The following is a 15,413-nucleotide window of genomic DNA, read 5'->3' as shown; positions in this document are numbered from 1 at the left end:
TGATCTATCCATTACTATTATCATGCAATGATCAGCCTAATTAACATTATTGCACAATTATTGCCAGCCCAAGAACATTCTGTTTTGAACCTGCTTCAATCCGGATTGGGCATTACATGCCAGGCTCACACCATATTTAACAATTGAAGTACTCTGAACAGTCTGAATAGTTATTCTTGTTTTTTTTTCTGGGCATAATAACCAGCACTTGATAAATGCAGGCTCCCTCCTGAAGAACTCGTAGTGGTCAGCCCGGTGCGTTTATCTGCGACTGCAACATTTGCAGGAACCTGCGGACGTCACATCAGCGCACAACTTAAAAGCATCAACCGCATGATTTTTTGTCCCTCATAGTAATGTTGTGGCTGAGCTTACTAACTCAATAACCAAACTGAATAGCGTTTCAAGTATTTTTCGTGCATTAAAGCTAGAATAGCATAAAGAGCAAAATTTAATGCTACATTTTACTGAAGGCATACGGATTTTTTCATTTTGTTCAACATTTATATTTAGTAACTATTATTAGTGCGCAATTATCAAACATGAAGTTAAACTGAAACTCAAACCGGAATTACCGTCACTATCTGCAAATCAAATTGCCAATCATGCACAAAAACAACTGAGAGACATTTGCGTGAAAAGCTTAAAATAGCTTTAGTTTTTCTCTCCCTGAATCTGGCGAATACTGAATAGAAAATTTCGGAGTTTACTATCCCCAACAGCTATGACTATTGCACTGAAGTCGTAGAATTTCTATTTGAAGATTTAATTGGAAGAAAAGACTAAATTCATTACTAAATTGCATCAGATTCTTTGAGACTGGATTGCGAATCAACCTGTTTTTGACCCAAAATATTCGACAAAACTTCTACATATTTAACAAACTTCCCATGACATCAATATTACACTGAAAAAATGACGTTATAGAAAAGAGTTCACATTCTGTCGACATTATTATCTACAACTAATCAACAGTTTAATTTGACATGTAAATTCACGTGACTAGCAGTATAAACAGAGCTTGAGAAACTACCAAAAATCAGTTAAAACTCTTTTATTTGGTTATATTAAGCTGACATACCGTGCGTTTTGAAGCACACTTTGAGCGGTAAATAACTTGTTATCGTGTCTTGTTTCTGTAAAACATATTAGTGATCGCACAGTTTTAACTTAACTTCGACTTGTTGAAAAGAGAATTAACTTTGATATTCTCAAAACTTTCCTTCTGAGGAACAAAACTCCTAAGTTAAATGAGAAACAACATTTTTTGATTAAATTAACTCAGAATATTTGATTCTGAGGTAAAAAATGTTGTGTTATTTCTCGAAGACAATTCAACCGATTCAGGTAATTTCTTTTTTGCTTAATTACTTGTATGACAGTGAAGTGCACTGCCAAGTCTGCTGAATTTTGAATCATTATTTTCAGAGTTATTTAACATTGAAATTTTGGGTCTTTCCCATTTTAGCCCCCCCATAAAAATATAGCCCCCCATTATGGTATATTTACCATGATTGGGGGGCTATAGGTTATCTGACCACTAAGCTGGGGGGGGGGGGCTATAATGGGATAGACCCGAAATTTTTGCTCATGTATTAAGATTTGGTGTATCATATAATAGGTAGCCTCACCAACGCAGTTTACCAAGCGTTGCTTATTTTTACATCAGATAGTAGGCCTACTTAACGTTCATCATCCTGTGAAATTTGAGCTCATTAGCATTTATGGTTAAGAAGATATCATAAAAAAAAACCTCCAATTTGAGACTAATTGGTTATTTGAATTTTCGGACTTTTGCTTAATTGAAGAAAAATTATTTGTCATTCAGCAAAGCTGAACGAGTAATTATTTGAAATTATTGAGTGTTAAGTAATGCAACGGCTTTCTACAGTTGAGCGGATAATACAGTTCACAAAAATTGACTGCAAAAACACAATATCCGGACAGATTTGAAACAGCTGAAACGAACTGGGCGGTGTAAAGTTTTCCTTCACTTTGATAGGAAAGCAGCCGTTACAAACGTGCTATACAATTTGCAGTTTTTTGATAATAATATTGTTGGCACTTTTTTTAGCTCTCGAGAGCACACCCCCAAACGCACGTACTATTTGATCACATACTGATCACAATGTTTGTGAAAATAACCTTTAAGTTTGGATTGCGATTTGACATAATGCAATTTTGTGACGGATGCTCTGGAGTACGTATTTGAATCCAAGTTTCCATTAATTTGTGGTTTCGGGGAAACCTAAAATATTGCCTAGGCTTTATCGTCGAAAGTTCCAAAAACGAATGAATTGGCTTCCGCGATTCTATGGCTATCTTACTTGTCGTATACGGAGATGTTGCGGTCAACCTGGAGAATTGAGAATTTTGTTTTAATTTCAAACATAAGAAATCGTCGGTTTCATTCGGTAATAAAATCTGTTGCCCACATAGAGGTGATTCTACTCGAGAAAGTAGCAAAGCCTGTATAGCTAATTGTCACGGGTGTAACTTTCCAGAATTAGTTTTTCTCCCTTGAAAAATTCTAAACTACACCTCATCTAAGCTAAATTGACCCGAATGTCATTCGAAAGCAGTTTATCTCGTCAGTTTGTGTTTATGCATATTATTTTTTCCTACAACTACGACTTTGAAAGCAAAAAACTTGGGTTTGTAAATTGGTCGTTTGAGTTTACAAAACTGTGCTTAGACCTAGGGCAAAATTATAAATACATAACTTCCATTCCCCTTCCCATTTTTTTAATAGCTCTCAAACGAACATTGAAGCAAATGTTGTAAACGTGTGTTTTTATGCATAGTTTCGCTTGCATTCTGATACTTTTGTCCTCGAAAATTCTGCAACTTCTCAAGTGACTTTTCCACGGTTCTTTTTTTCATAATTGAGGGACCTCAATTGCTATCAGTTTTACAAAACTGACGTGTTTCGTTCTTCGATCCACTGGGCCGCCATATTTTTTTAAAAAAAAATAAATTCGCATTGCTTGGTCCTTGTTTGGGTCGTTTCAAAGCAAATCGGGTGTCTACATGGTATTATCGTAATTCATGATCGTACATTCAATACAAGATCATAATTCAGATAGCCTAATCTCTGTCTCCTCATTATGGATTGGTACCGTGAAATGTCGCAGTTTGTAGAGTTCAAAGTAAATTGGGAGAGGGAGTTTGTTCAGCATTTTCAAGTGGCTCGAGTAGTATGACTTCATTCCTGTTGTGCATGCTATTACTTCTTTTGTGGAAGATTTCTATTTGTTGGATGTTGGTTCTTTAGATTGTGATGAAGTTGCGTCCAAGTCGGAACAGACAGGGGACGCTATTTAGAGAGATCAAGTAAAATGTACGCTTTTCATTCCGGGGACATCTTTCTTTTGAGACTAAACAGTAACCCATTTGCCCATTTGTCAAATTTTGACAATGAGAACTCTAAAGTGCGTGTCTTTTTTCTTTTTAAATTATACACTCTTTACATTTATGATAATGCTCAAAAGTGTGTACAGATAATTAACAATATAGCAGTCTGAAAAAATGCGTTTTCAGATTTTTCTTGAAAATTAGCAGGGAACAGCAGTTTTTCAATTCTAGAGGAATGCTATTCCAAAGTTTGGGCCCACATGAAGAAATTGCTCGATCTCCATAGCTTTTGCGTGTTCTGGGGGCTTCAAAATTGTTTCCAGTGGCATTGCCACTTGATCGGCTCTGAATTGATCTGCGAAACATTTCTTTCATGTATAATGGCACCGGCATGTCTGTGAAAACTCTAAACATAAAAGTCAAAAATTTGAATTTCACTCGATACGCAACTGGGAGCCAGTGTAACTCTTGCATTTAGACATGCTTGGAGAAAATTCGTGGAACTTTGTAAATAAATTTGATGCATGCAGTTTGCACTCTATCAAGTTTCGCTGCGAGGTTCTGAGGTAGATTGAAAAGTAAAGAATTACAGTAATCAAGACGAGATGTAACCATTGCCAGCACTAATGTTTTACACAAAGCGATTGAAAAAAATTTCAAATGGACCACAAACGTTTGAACTGAGAATAACAAATGGCTATAATATTATTCACGTGAAGTACCATTGTAAGGTGACAGTCGAAAAAAACTCGGGGCATTTTCAATTTATCAGAACTCTTTATTTCACTGTCCAGCAAAACTGTGGAATCAGGTACACTGATATTTGATTTCTTTGAACGAATAATCATGATTTCAGTTTTTTCGGTATTCAGTTTGAGAAACATCCAATTGAACCACTTTTTTTACGCCACTCAATATAGTTGAAAGTTGTTCTAGTGACTTGAGAATATCACCATTGATTCGCACATAGACCGATGTGTCGTCTGCATAGACATGGTAATTGCAATTATATTGTTTTAGAACGGTCTTGAGAGGGAATGAACAAACACAAAAAAGTACTGGGCCAAGAGTGGACCCTTGAGGGACTCCGTAAAACACTTCTTTATGTTCTGAATAACATTCGTTGATCATTACACATTTTTTGCGGGCAGAGAGATATGATTCAATCCAAAAAGCGCTGCCTTATCGAAAGAAAGAAATTTTGATAAGATGTCTAACAGTCTACTTCTGTCAACAGTATCAAAAGCAGCTTGCATATCCAAAACTTACAAACAAAAGATAAAACTTATCGAGCCAAAGATAAACGTCATCCAGTATACTTAACAATGCTGTCTCAGTTGAATGGTAGGCTTTATAGCGCGATTGTCGTCCATCACTAAGACCATGCGTGTCAAAAAAAAGTTGCAACTGTTTAAGGAAAACTTTTTCAAGCACTTTGGAGAAAAACATGATATTTGACACTGGGCGATACTTGGATAGAAAGTTTTTGTCCAAGGTAGGTTTTTTCTTCATTGGACGAATAACCGAAAACTTTAAGGCATCTGGATAAATACCAAATGTCAATGACTCATTGATAAAACGAGTTTCAATTTAGCTAGATAAAGTTTTTTCTAAATTTTTGTCGGAACGGGATCAATAGGATCAACGGATCGGCTAGTAGTTTCAGAGAGGTCGATGAGCACATCTGAGAGCTGTTTTTCACTCGTAATAGATAAGAAAAAGACTCCTTTGGCCGTACGCGTTCCAAAATGAAAGAAGTTTCTTCGATTGCTCGTCGTATGTTTTCTGTCTTATAGATGAAGAAATCGTTAAAATCATCCGCCATTTTCTTACCATCAAGGTGATCAGGCAGATCTCTGCAAATTTGCTGTCCAATAATATCTCTTAATGCCTTCCAACAATGTTTATTGTTAACGTTTGTTAATTTTTCTAAAATGAAATTTTTACGCTTTTCATTAAGCAAGGCATAAAGTTTATTTGGTTTGCGTCTGAAATTTTGTTTGCTCTCAAGTGCAGGTGGCAATCCATACTTTCCCTCTTCACGTCTTTATATCCTCCTCTGTTTTCTCAACTCGTTGTCAAAGAACTTGCATTGATGCTCTGTCAACCACCTCGATTTTTTCTGGGAAGTAATGTTCCCTCAAATTCTTTAATTTTTCAATTACCACATCGAAGCCAAAGTGTTGACTGGGCTGTATGACCGAATCGTCAAAATTGAATAATGAAAACCCCTCTACAAACTTCTTTATTTTCTCTTGATTGTAACAGCGAAATTTCATTAAATTTTCTTCCGCGCCATCAGTTTGTTCATTTCAATAACAATCGGGGTGCGATCAGAAAGCTCTAAGCGCAAGTGATAAGTGGAACGAATGCGATCTTCTGTGGAAAAAACTAAATATAAAACATTGCCCTTTGAATGGGTGGGAAATTTTACAAATTGCTGGAAACCAAATTCCTGATGCAGAGAAACTAGAGTTTTTGTGAAGGAATCTTGGTTTTTATTATATTACACATTGAAGTCACCCAAGATCAATAAAGTTTTCACGTTGCTCCGTACTTGAAAAATATCGTTCCATTGAGATAAAAAAAATTTGCTCGGCCAGTTGGTGGCCTGTAAAAAAGGAAAATATGAAAAATGCTCGTGCCAATGCTTTCGCCCAGACCCATATACTCCTAATCATCAGTAATATATTTTTTAAGCATTTAATCTCCATTGAATTCACAAAAAAACGCTAATCCACCTCTTCGACATTGGATTCTTGAATTACAAGTGTACCTATAAGTTTCGGAACAGCAATGTTGCACGAGATAAGCATCATTCCGATCTCCAAAAAGCCGAGTCTCGGTAATTAGGACCACTACAAAATCAGTAGCTAGAAGCAACTCCTTTATTTGATGTGTTCTGTTTGTGATTGATCTGGCATTGAATAGGAGCATAGTGTTCCGACAGTCATTTACAAGTTTGATCCTTGCTTGATTTTTGTGTTTGTTTGAACAAACTTTTTAACCAACCTTTCGAATTTTCATTTAGACGGAATCCGCCTATGGTTGCCCCATCAGGCCATGAGTCACCATTTTCAATAATCTCTTTATAGTTCATATCAAACACAGCATGAAATGATCGATAACCTGCACCGTCTCTTGTTGTCTCACGTATTCGCATGAATAACATGTTTTTATTCCTGCAGTGACTTTAAATATTGGTCTCATCACTTTCCTTGTTTACCCGGCCAATATACACATGCAATTGAGCTTTTGGTCTTGCCTTTCCGGAAAAATTTTCATTCTGAATTTTGCCTTGAATTAAGAAGTTTTCTCGTTTCTTTTTGTTTGCTTGTTCACCCATATCATCAGCTGAGCGCTTGGAACGTTTCGACGATGTCTAGAAATCACTGTTCTCGCTATCTAGATTCTGCCTGCTAGATGTCGGCAGCGGTTGATGAAAACGCGTCGAGAATAATTTTTGGCTCAACGGAATTTTTGAGACGTTTTTTTTTGAGAAAACATAAACGAGTTTTTACCTGGTCGAGTTCCCCTAATTTTGTTTGCATACTGTTTAACATGTCCGCGATGCTGGTTTTCATCCCACATTTCTTCTCATCGCATTGTTCACAAATCGAGCTCAATTTCGCCAGACTGATGTTGTTGGATAAGCTCAAACAGGAGAAATGTATGGCCATTTGTCCACATTTTTGCAGTTCATCGACTCCGATGTACATCCTTGATTGCATTCACAACATGTAAATTCATCGTCCATTGTTGCAATAAACAATAATACCTACCGAGGTAGAGGTAGTGTAAGCGATCAATGTTTAAATAAAGAAATAACAGCAACAGCGGCAAAAATGCTATGCAAAAGTTTGCATGCATAAATAACCTCAAACTTTGTGTTGCTTCTTTTGCCGTACACACAACCAACCGTTCACTTGCTTCGTTCTTTTTCTCTCCTGCTTCGTTCTCCTTCTCTCGTGTGCTTAACCTCAGCTTCTATCACGCGATTGAAATGTCTCGGTGTATTTGTTTCTCCGTGCCGTCTGCAAATGAACTGTGTTCATATTTCTACAGCAAATTTCATCTTATTAATTTCGAAGTCTTTCGCAAAGATACAAGGATCAGAGAACACCAGTGCTTCAGGTAGTCCATTGATGAAGATGCAGAACAAGGGGGGTTGGAATATCGAGCGCAATAGGACTCCAATTGTCACTTCGAAAGATTTCGAGATCAGGTTCTCGGCTCTGAAATTATAGTGAAGGGCATTAAGAAAGTCAAGGAATAACTCTAGAAAGCAGCCTATAACTCCAACACTGCTCACAGTTTAGATAAAATCATTTCGATGTTTGATTCAGTCAAGTGCTTTTTGGAAGTCAGTGTAAAAAAGTGATGCCTTAAAACTACAATTTCCGCAACCTAGCAAAAATCAGTCATTTGCGAGATTAAACCTGGTATCACGGAGCGTGTGTATCCTTGACTGCGGATGAAGTGAAGTGGTTGGGAAGCAAACCCAACGTCCTATGGTTGTGCAAAACTTGCCTGGAAATCTCTGATTACAGTCCCGAAGCTAAATCACCTTCCTCTTTTTTTAACTTCGATTACAGACACCATAACTTCATATATTACTGAAGTGCTTCCCAAAACCTTAAGTGATACTTTTCCTAGAGCGCTAACTGATAACGTGAAAACCGCAATGACCGAATCATTTCCTTCTTATCGCGATGCTCTGGTGATTAGCAGGAATATCAGACAAGAAAGCGAGTTTCAGTTTCTCATAACAGGTGTTAATGAGAATGGTCATACTCATGATGGCAGAGTGGATACTGATAGTGGGGTCATTGAAGATATTATTGAACATATCAGGTAAAAAACCATAGAGACATAACAAACATAAGACGGTTGGACCAATCATTGCCTACGGGGTCACAGAAACGTCGAAAATGCAGACCCATTTTGGTAACAACGCGTAAGAGCTATTTTATGGAGCGATGTTTTGAACGTTCTCACCTCTTGAAATTGTTTAAACTCCCTGTCTACATCAAAAACTGCCTCTCTTCCTTGGACAGACAACTCGAGAAAAAAAATGTTATCCAAGTGATATGAGATCACAAAGGGCAAATCGAGGGAAAAGTTTACAATAAAGAAATTACAACTTTTAAATGAGGGATAAATTGTTTCACTCTCGGAGAACTGATTAACCGAGATAAAATGCCTGTTGTTAAACTGTTAATCAATCAATAGTATGCAAAAAAGAATAAACCTTATGCAAGTTATTGAATCGGAGCAATGCTCTTTGATCTTTTTGACAGAGAATTGGCTCCACGCTGCGATACAACTCTGAGATCTTTTTGGGTTCACATGTCTCTGTTGTGGCACGTTGCGATAGAAATGAAGGTTCCCATGGATGTGTGCTATTTGCCATGACTGGAACAACCACCCTTGCTGTAATTGACATATCAATAAAAGAATTCGACTTTACCCTTGGTTGTGCCTTGGTTGACGGTTCTAGCGTGACTTTTTTTTGTTTTAATGTTTTTACCATCTACTAATTCTCTATAAGGAGAGTTGAAAATTCAATTTTTTTTCTCTGCTATTAATTGCTATCAAAGATCAGAAACCTCGACGAAAACTACAATATTTACTTTTTCGGGGACTTCAACGTGCCTGGTGTAAACTGGAATGGCATGTTGAGCTGTTTTGCCTACGAAGGTGACATATTGGAAATATTACCCGACCAAGGTTTTAATCATTTCATTGATAAACCAACTCACACAAAAGGAAACATTCTTGATCTTATATGGAGTAACCTTGAAGTTTTGTTTTTCCAAATTCTGGCGATAGCATTCTCTGACCATTACCCGATAATCTTTAATACCTCAATGAAGCTCAATCCTCCCCAAGTTACCAATTCATATTAGGCTTTTCTAAGTCAAGTTAGAATCATGCAAATTTTAGTTTTTATTGAGTAACTTCTAATCTATACTTTACTCCTATATTCGCTGATTCATGGTATTCTCTCTTCATGGACGCCCTATCTCACGCTTTGTCTCGCAAACGTTCCCGCCGCTTGAGCTACCCCTGTTTTTACTCCTCACATACTATTCATCATTTAAATATGAAGAAAAGTAGAGACAAAATGGACTATTCTCGGCTAGCTGCGGTGCCATGACTTACAGAAACAAGTTGCTGATTCCATAGAACTTGATAAATGCTTATTGGTTGAGAAATTGGACTTACAGGATCCAAAAGAGTATTTCAAGATTCTTAGAATTCTCAGAACGACCCAGATCTACCCGACCACGATATATCTAGGCGACGAATCGTCTTTTTCCGCTGTCGGTAAATCAACCCTTTTCAATATGTTTTTCGGCTCCGTCTATAGAACCAAACAGTGTTAACAACGCTTTCACACTGCAAAGAATATTGTTCTATGCAACATCATTTTCACAAATGATCAAATTGAATCCCTGCTGGGTCAAAATTAAAACTCCCTTGCAATGGGCCCTGATGGAATCCCAAGGGTTCGCTCCTCTATTGCAAATCAACAGGATGGCTTTATGCAATGCCGCAGTACTGTGACCCACATGTTACCTTACTCGGACCATATCTACACATTACTTGACAATAATGTGCTGGTAGTTGCAGTGTGTTTTGACGTAAAGAAAATGTCTGATTCCGTTAAACATAACTTTTCAATGGCAAAACTAGAGAAGTATGGTTTTGATATCGACTTTCTGACACCTATGCATTCCTTTTGTTCAACAGGAGACAATGTGTTAAACTCTATTGCTATCTCTCTTCGGAGATTGCGGTAACCTCTTGTGTTCCCCAGGGCAGTGTACTTGGGCCCTTACTATTCAATCTGTTCATTAATGAAATTGGCGACAACTTTGAAAGCATTAACTACTTTCTATATTGTGACGACTTGAAGTTTCTGTCATCTGCCGAGCCAGAACTAGTGCAGGATGATTTGGACGTTCGTTTTAATTGGGCGTCTTCCAATATTCTAACCTTCCACCCGTCCAAGTGTTCTGTACTGTCTTTTAATTATTCATTTGATCCGCCTTTTACGTTGGTTAACGACTTACTCATCTCAGCGAATTACTGACTTGGATATTATTATTAAATCAAATTTATCTTGTGAGACTCACACCGATGAAAAATTGACCAAATAATTTCAAAACTTTCATTTTTGTAGAAGAAACGCTCCTTTAAATGTTTCAGAGAAACGGAAGAAATTTCTCTATAGTACACCCATTCAGTCAATCCTATTATACGAAAGTCTTTTTTGGTCATCCACAATCACTCAACTGCGACGGATTGAAAGATTTCAGTGTCCTGTGGTAAAATTTATCAAAAGCGCAAATGGCTACAACGCAACACTCAAACAATTGATACTACTCCCTATATGCTTTCCACTAATAAAAACTGATCTCATCTCATTATGGAAACTGTCTAATGACAAACTTGATATAAAAAAACCCCTCACTTTTAACTCTTTGCCCACACTTTCATCAAATTAATATCTTTTTAACATTCTATCAACAAAAGTTCAGAGTGCCAATATTTTCTTCATTCGTGCTCCGAGGATTTCTAATGGGCTTTTAAATCTCAGCATAGTTTCTTTTGACTTGTCATTAACTTCTTTCAGAACCGCTGTATCTAAATATCTGAATGCTAACTTTGATTAATTTTCTATTGATAACTCATGCACTTTGTCGATCATAACGTACCAAATCGCTTTTCTTAACTTTGTACTTCTCGTATAGAGAATTGAGTCTTTTATTGCTACTACTACTACTACTACTACTACTACTACTACTACTACTACTACTACTACTACTACTACTACTACTACTACTACTACTACTACTACTACTACTACTACTACTACTACTACTACTACTACTACTACTACTACTACTACTACTACTACTACTACTACGACTACTACTACTACTACTACTACTACTACTACTACTACTACTACTACTGCTACTACTACTACTACTACTACTACTACTACTACTACTACTACTACTACTACTGTTTCAACACTTTAATTCCAAATATGAAATAAAGGCACGGTTGGCAACAAATACAAACAAAACAAGAAGAGTTATTTGTTTGGTTATTCTGTGAAGTGCTGTACGACGAAATTGTTGAAGGCATTCTTTGACCCGGTTGCTGCTTTCTCCTGCAATCTGTTGAACGATACTTTGTTTCGTACACAGTCTCCTTCGATTTGACTCATCCACGTTTTCCGTTGCCCCCGCAGGAGCGCGTCTAGCATGGACGTATTGATCGGGCGGGTCCCAATCGAAAGCACTGCGGGCTAATCTTCCTGGTTCCATTCTCTGGATGTGTCCGTACCATTTTATCCGTTTGAGCATGATCATCGTGGATAGTTGGGGCATTCGTGATCTTGACATAATTTCTTCGTTCGTTGCTTTCTCCAGATATGACACACGTAGAATTCTCCGAAGACAACCACAGTGGAAACTCTCAAGTTTTCTCTCCATTAATTTCGAAAGAGTCCAAGTCTCTGAGCTGTACAGCACGGCTGATAAAACGAGTGCTTTGTACAAATTGCACTTGAGGTGCACGCTGAGCTGCTTGCTCTTCCAGAGATTTTGGAAGTTAGCAAACCGTTGTCTACCTTCTGCAAGTTTGCAATTGACTTCCTGCAGGTCTCCATGCTTGAGGCTGACATATGATCCGAGATACTTGAACGCTTCTATGTTTTCAAACTCGTTTCCGAGAACATCTTGTACTTTGCAGGAAAACACGCGTGTGGCAACTGCTTTAGGTTTGCCACAGTATCTCGATTGGTGAACTTTTCGGCCATTGACTGTTTTAAACTTTCTTTCACACTTGTCACAGGTAAGGCTCGCCTCTAGTTGCTCGAACTTTGACTTGTCGACGACATTCTTTGACAAACCGGCTTTGCAGAATCTTGTTTGGTGCACTTTGCGTCCGGTAACTGTACTGAATAGCCGCTGACAATTCTGACATCTTAAAGACTCTTGGTCAGCCACCACTGACCGACTCTCATTTTCTAGCGACTCTGAATCTACTACCGCAGATTGTTGTTGTGAAGCTACCAACGCTGGCTTAGCCACCGCTAAGCTTTTCAATCTTAGCTTCCGGCCATCTTGTGTTTCGAACCAGCCCGCTTTCTTTTTCGTTCCCAGCAGCACCTCCGTGCTGATGGTTAGTCGTGACTGGCTAGATGTCTCTGTCAGGAGTCCTAGTTTGCCTTTATGTGTTCCAGTGAGTATCTCCACGTTCTGTTGGATACTAGGCACTGCAACAACATTTGGGCTGTCGCATTTTACGCCCATATTCTTTGTTTTGGCCACATTAATCTTCAGACCAGCGGCTTCCGCAAGGGCCTCGATTCGATGTAGGTTTTCTTGCACCTCACTGTCTGAGACCCCCACGAGAGCAACATCATCAGCAAAATCTAAGTCAGCCACCAATCTCCCAATGTCTAATCCTCCATGCACCGAGTTAGCCAAAATGTAGTTGATGACAAGGCCGAATAGGATTGGGGACCACACATCACCCTGCCTAACGCCCGTTCTGACATCAAATAAGCGTCCTTTCTCACCTTCGGCTTTGACTCGACATTTGAATCCATCATAGCTGTTTCTTATGATGTTTATCACTTTTTGCGGAAGACCATAGTGTTTCATTATCTGGTACATCTGCTCACGATCGACAGAATCGAATGCCGCTCGAAAGTCTATGAAACAAAAGCTAATATCCAATTGAAACGCCATTGATTTCTCTATTATTTGACGCAGGGCAAAGAGTTGATCGGCGCATCCTCTGCTTTTTCTGAAGCCGCACTGCTCTTCCCTTAAGACGCGATCCACTGAATCTTTGCATCGATTGAGAATAACGGAAGCGAACACTTTGCCTGGTACTGACAATAGAGAGATCCCTCGGTGGTTCGAACACTCTGACCTCTTTCCTTTACTCTTGTATAATGGGACAATTTCTGCTACCTTCCAGTCATCGGGCAGAACTTCCGTCGACCAACACTTATCTATGATGTCCCAGAGCCACTCGACAATACCCTTGTGTGCTTTCAACATCTCACAGGAAATGTTATCGGGTCCACTTGCCTTGCCATTCTTCAACCTGCGGACAACTTCAAGCACTTCTTCAAATCGAATTGGGCTCAGGTCAATCGACAAGCTTTCAGCTGTTTCTTCGGGATCCAATCTCGTACTGCAACTGGATGTTGAGGGATTCAGGAGTTGACTAAAATGTTCCGTCCAGCGTTCAAGTCGTTCCTCTTTCGTCCGTAAGTTGACGCCAGTGCTTGAAACTAATTTGGTCAACTGGGGACTCCAGTTTCGGCAAATCTGCTGTGATGCCCCAAAAACCTCCTTCAAGTTGCCTCTGTCCGCAAAGCTCTGCACTTCTTGGCCTTTGCGTTCAAGCCATGCCCGTTTGTCTGCACGTAGAGCTTTTCTGACTTCCTTACAGCAGTTTGTGAACTCTAACAGCGCCACCGCGCTGCTGTGTTTCTTCAACTGTAGACCAGCTCGTTTCCGGATAAGTTCCAGAGAATCTGGAGAAATCCAAGGTTTGTTCACTCGCTTGTCCGGAAGGAGGCATTTCACTGCTGCTTGGTTCAAGGCTTTTCGAAAATTGTCCCAAGACTGCTCTGTATTCTCGAAATCGCCGCTCTTATCAAGATGTAACTTGACCTCCTGCGTGAATAAGTCACGCGTTGTTTCATCTTGCAGCTTTGCAGAACTGATTCTGGGCGTGAAACATGGCTTTTTAGACAAAAGTTTCATAGATACTTCCGCAATGACCAGTTCATGATCGGTAATTGTGGTTTTCCCTCTTCTGGTCCTCACATTCGTCAGACATCCTCTGTATCTCTCTGCAAACAGAATGTGATCCAGCATCTTTTTTCGACAACTCGGATCGGGAGGGTTGTAGGTGTACCGATGCACTTGTCGATGCTGGAACCATGTACCACCTACGAGCAATTTGTGTGAAGTGCAAAATGATAACAACTTTTCCGAGTTTTCATTTTCTTCACCCATTCCAAACGGGCCTCTGCAGCTCATGGTGTCATTCAACTGGTTTCCAGGCTCTGCATTGAGGTCACCGATGACACAAATACGCTCCCTATGTTTGAAGCTGGAAACTAGGTCTGAAAGTTGACTCCAAAACAAATCCTTCTCTTGGAGACTAGCTTCATTCGTAGGTGCGTAGCAGACAACAACAGCTAGATTGGCTCTCCTCCGAGCCGCGAACTTGACGTAGCAAATACGTTCACTTAGAGCCACTTGTTCTACGATGCTGTTTATCAATGACTTCTTTACAGCAACGCCCACTCCTCCTTGTCTCGACTTTACACTAGACAACCACGAGTCAGACAGGTAGAGCTTGTGGTCTCCGAGATCAATTTCTTGCTCCTGCAATCTCGTCTCCTGCACTCCCAGAATATCCAACTTGTATTGCGCCAGATCCATTTTCAAAGCCTCTAAAGATCCGGCTTGGGTCAGTGTTCTGACGTTTAAAGTTGCAATTCTGAGTTGGTTCCTCGGGAGATTCTTAGCACCCCTTACCCGGGACTCGGGGCCATGGTTGAATGTACTCATTGCTTTGGTGTTTGAAGGCTGAGATACAACTAGTTGCGCCACAAACTAGAAGACCAGTGCCTCGTTAGCTCGACCATGTGAGCGGAGAGCCGCAGCACATGACCTACCCCCAGGGGACACCACGTGGAGGTGAGGTTGGATTTTGTCCCCCACTACTACTACTACTACTACTACTACTACTACTACTACTACTACTACTACTACTACTACTACTACTACTACTACTACTACTACTACTACTACTACTACTACTACCACCTACTACTACTACTACTACTACTACTACTACTACTACTACTACTACTACTATAACTACTACTACTACTACTACTACTACTACTACTACTACTACTACTACTACTACTACTACTCTACTACTACTACTACTACTACTACTACTACTACTACTACTACTACTACTACTACTACTACTAC

General features: G+C 39.3%; 3 protein-coding genes across 3 annotated transcripts in view; all 3 read left to right on the top strand.

Moving 5' to 3' along the window:
- The window catches only part of LOC142344625 (trafficking protein particle complex subunit 2-like), a 580,178-nt gene that overhangs the window by 49,985 nt on the left and 514,780 nt on the right, over positions 1 to 15,413 (top strand). The gene's annotated exons all lie outside the window — the stretch shown is intronic.
- The window catches only part of LOC142344623 (ubiquitin carboxyl-terminal hydrolase 5-like), a 385,171-nt gene that overhangs the window by 49,980 nt on the left and 319,778 nt on the right, over positions 1 to 15,413 (top strand). The gene's annotated exons all lie outside the window — the stretch shown is intronic.
- LOC142344994 (uncharacterized) overlaps positions 1 to 15,413 on the top strand; it is a 148,346-nt gene that overhangs the window by 1,009 nt on the left and 131,924 nt on the right. The gene's annotated exons all lie outside the window — the stretch shown is intronic.

This window comes from Convolutriloba macropyga, chromosome 8 (genome assembly GCF_964194025.1).
Source record: "Convolutriloba macropyga chromosome 8, txConMacr16.3, whole genome shotgun sequence".
NCBI lineage: Eukaryota > Metazoa > Xenacoelomorpha > Acoela > Convolutidae > Convolutriloba > Convolutriloba macropyga.
This window is presented reverse-complemented; position numbering and strand designations above follow the sequence as displayed.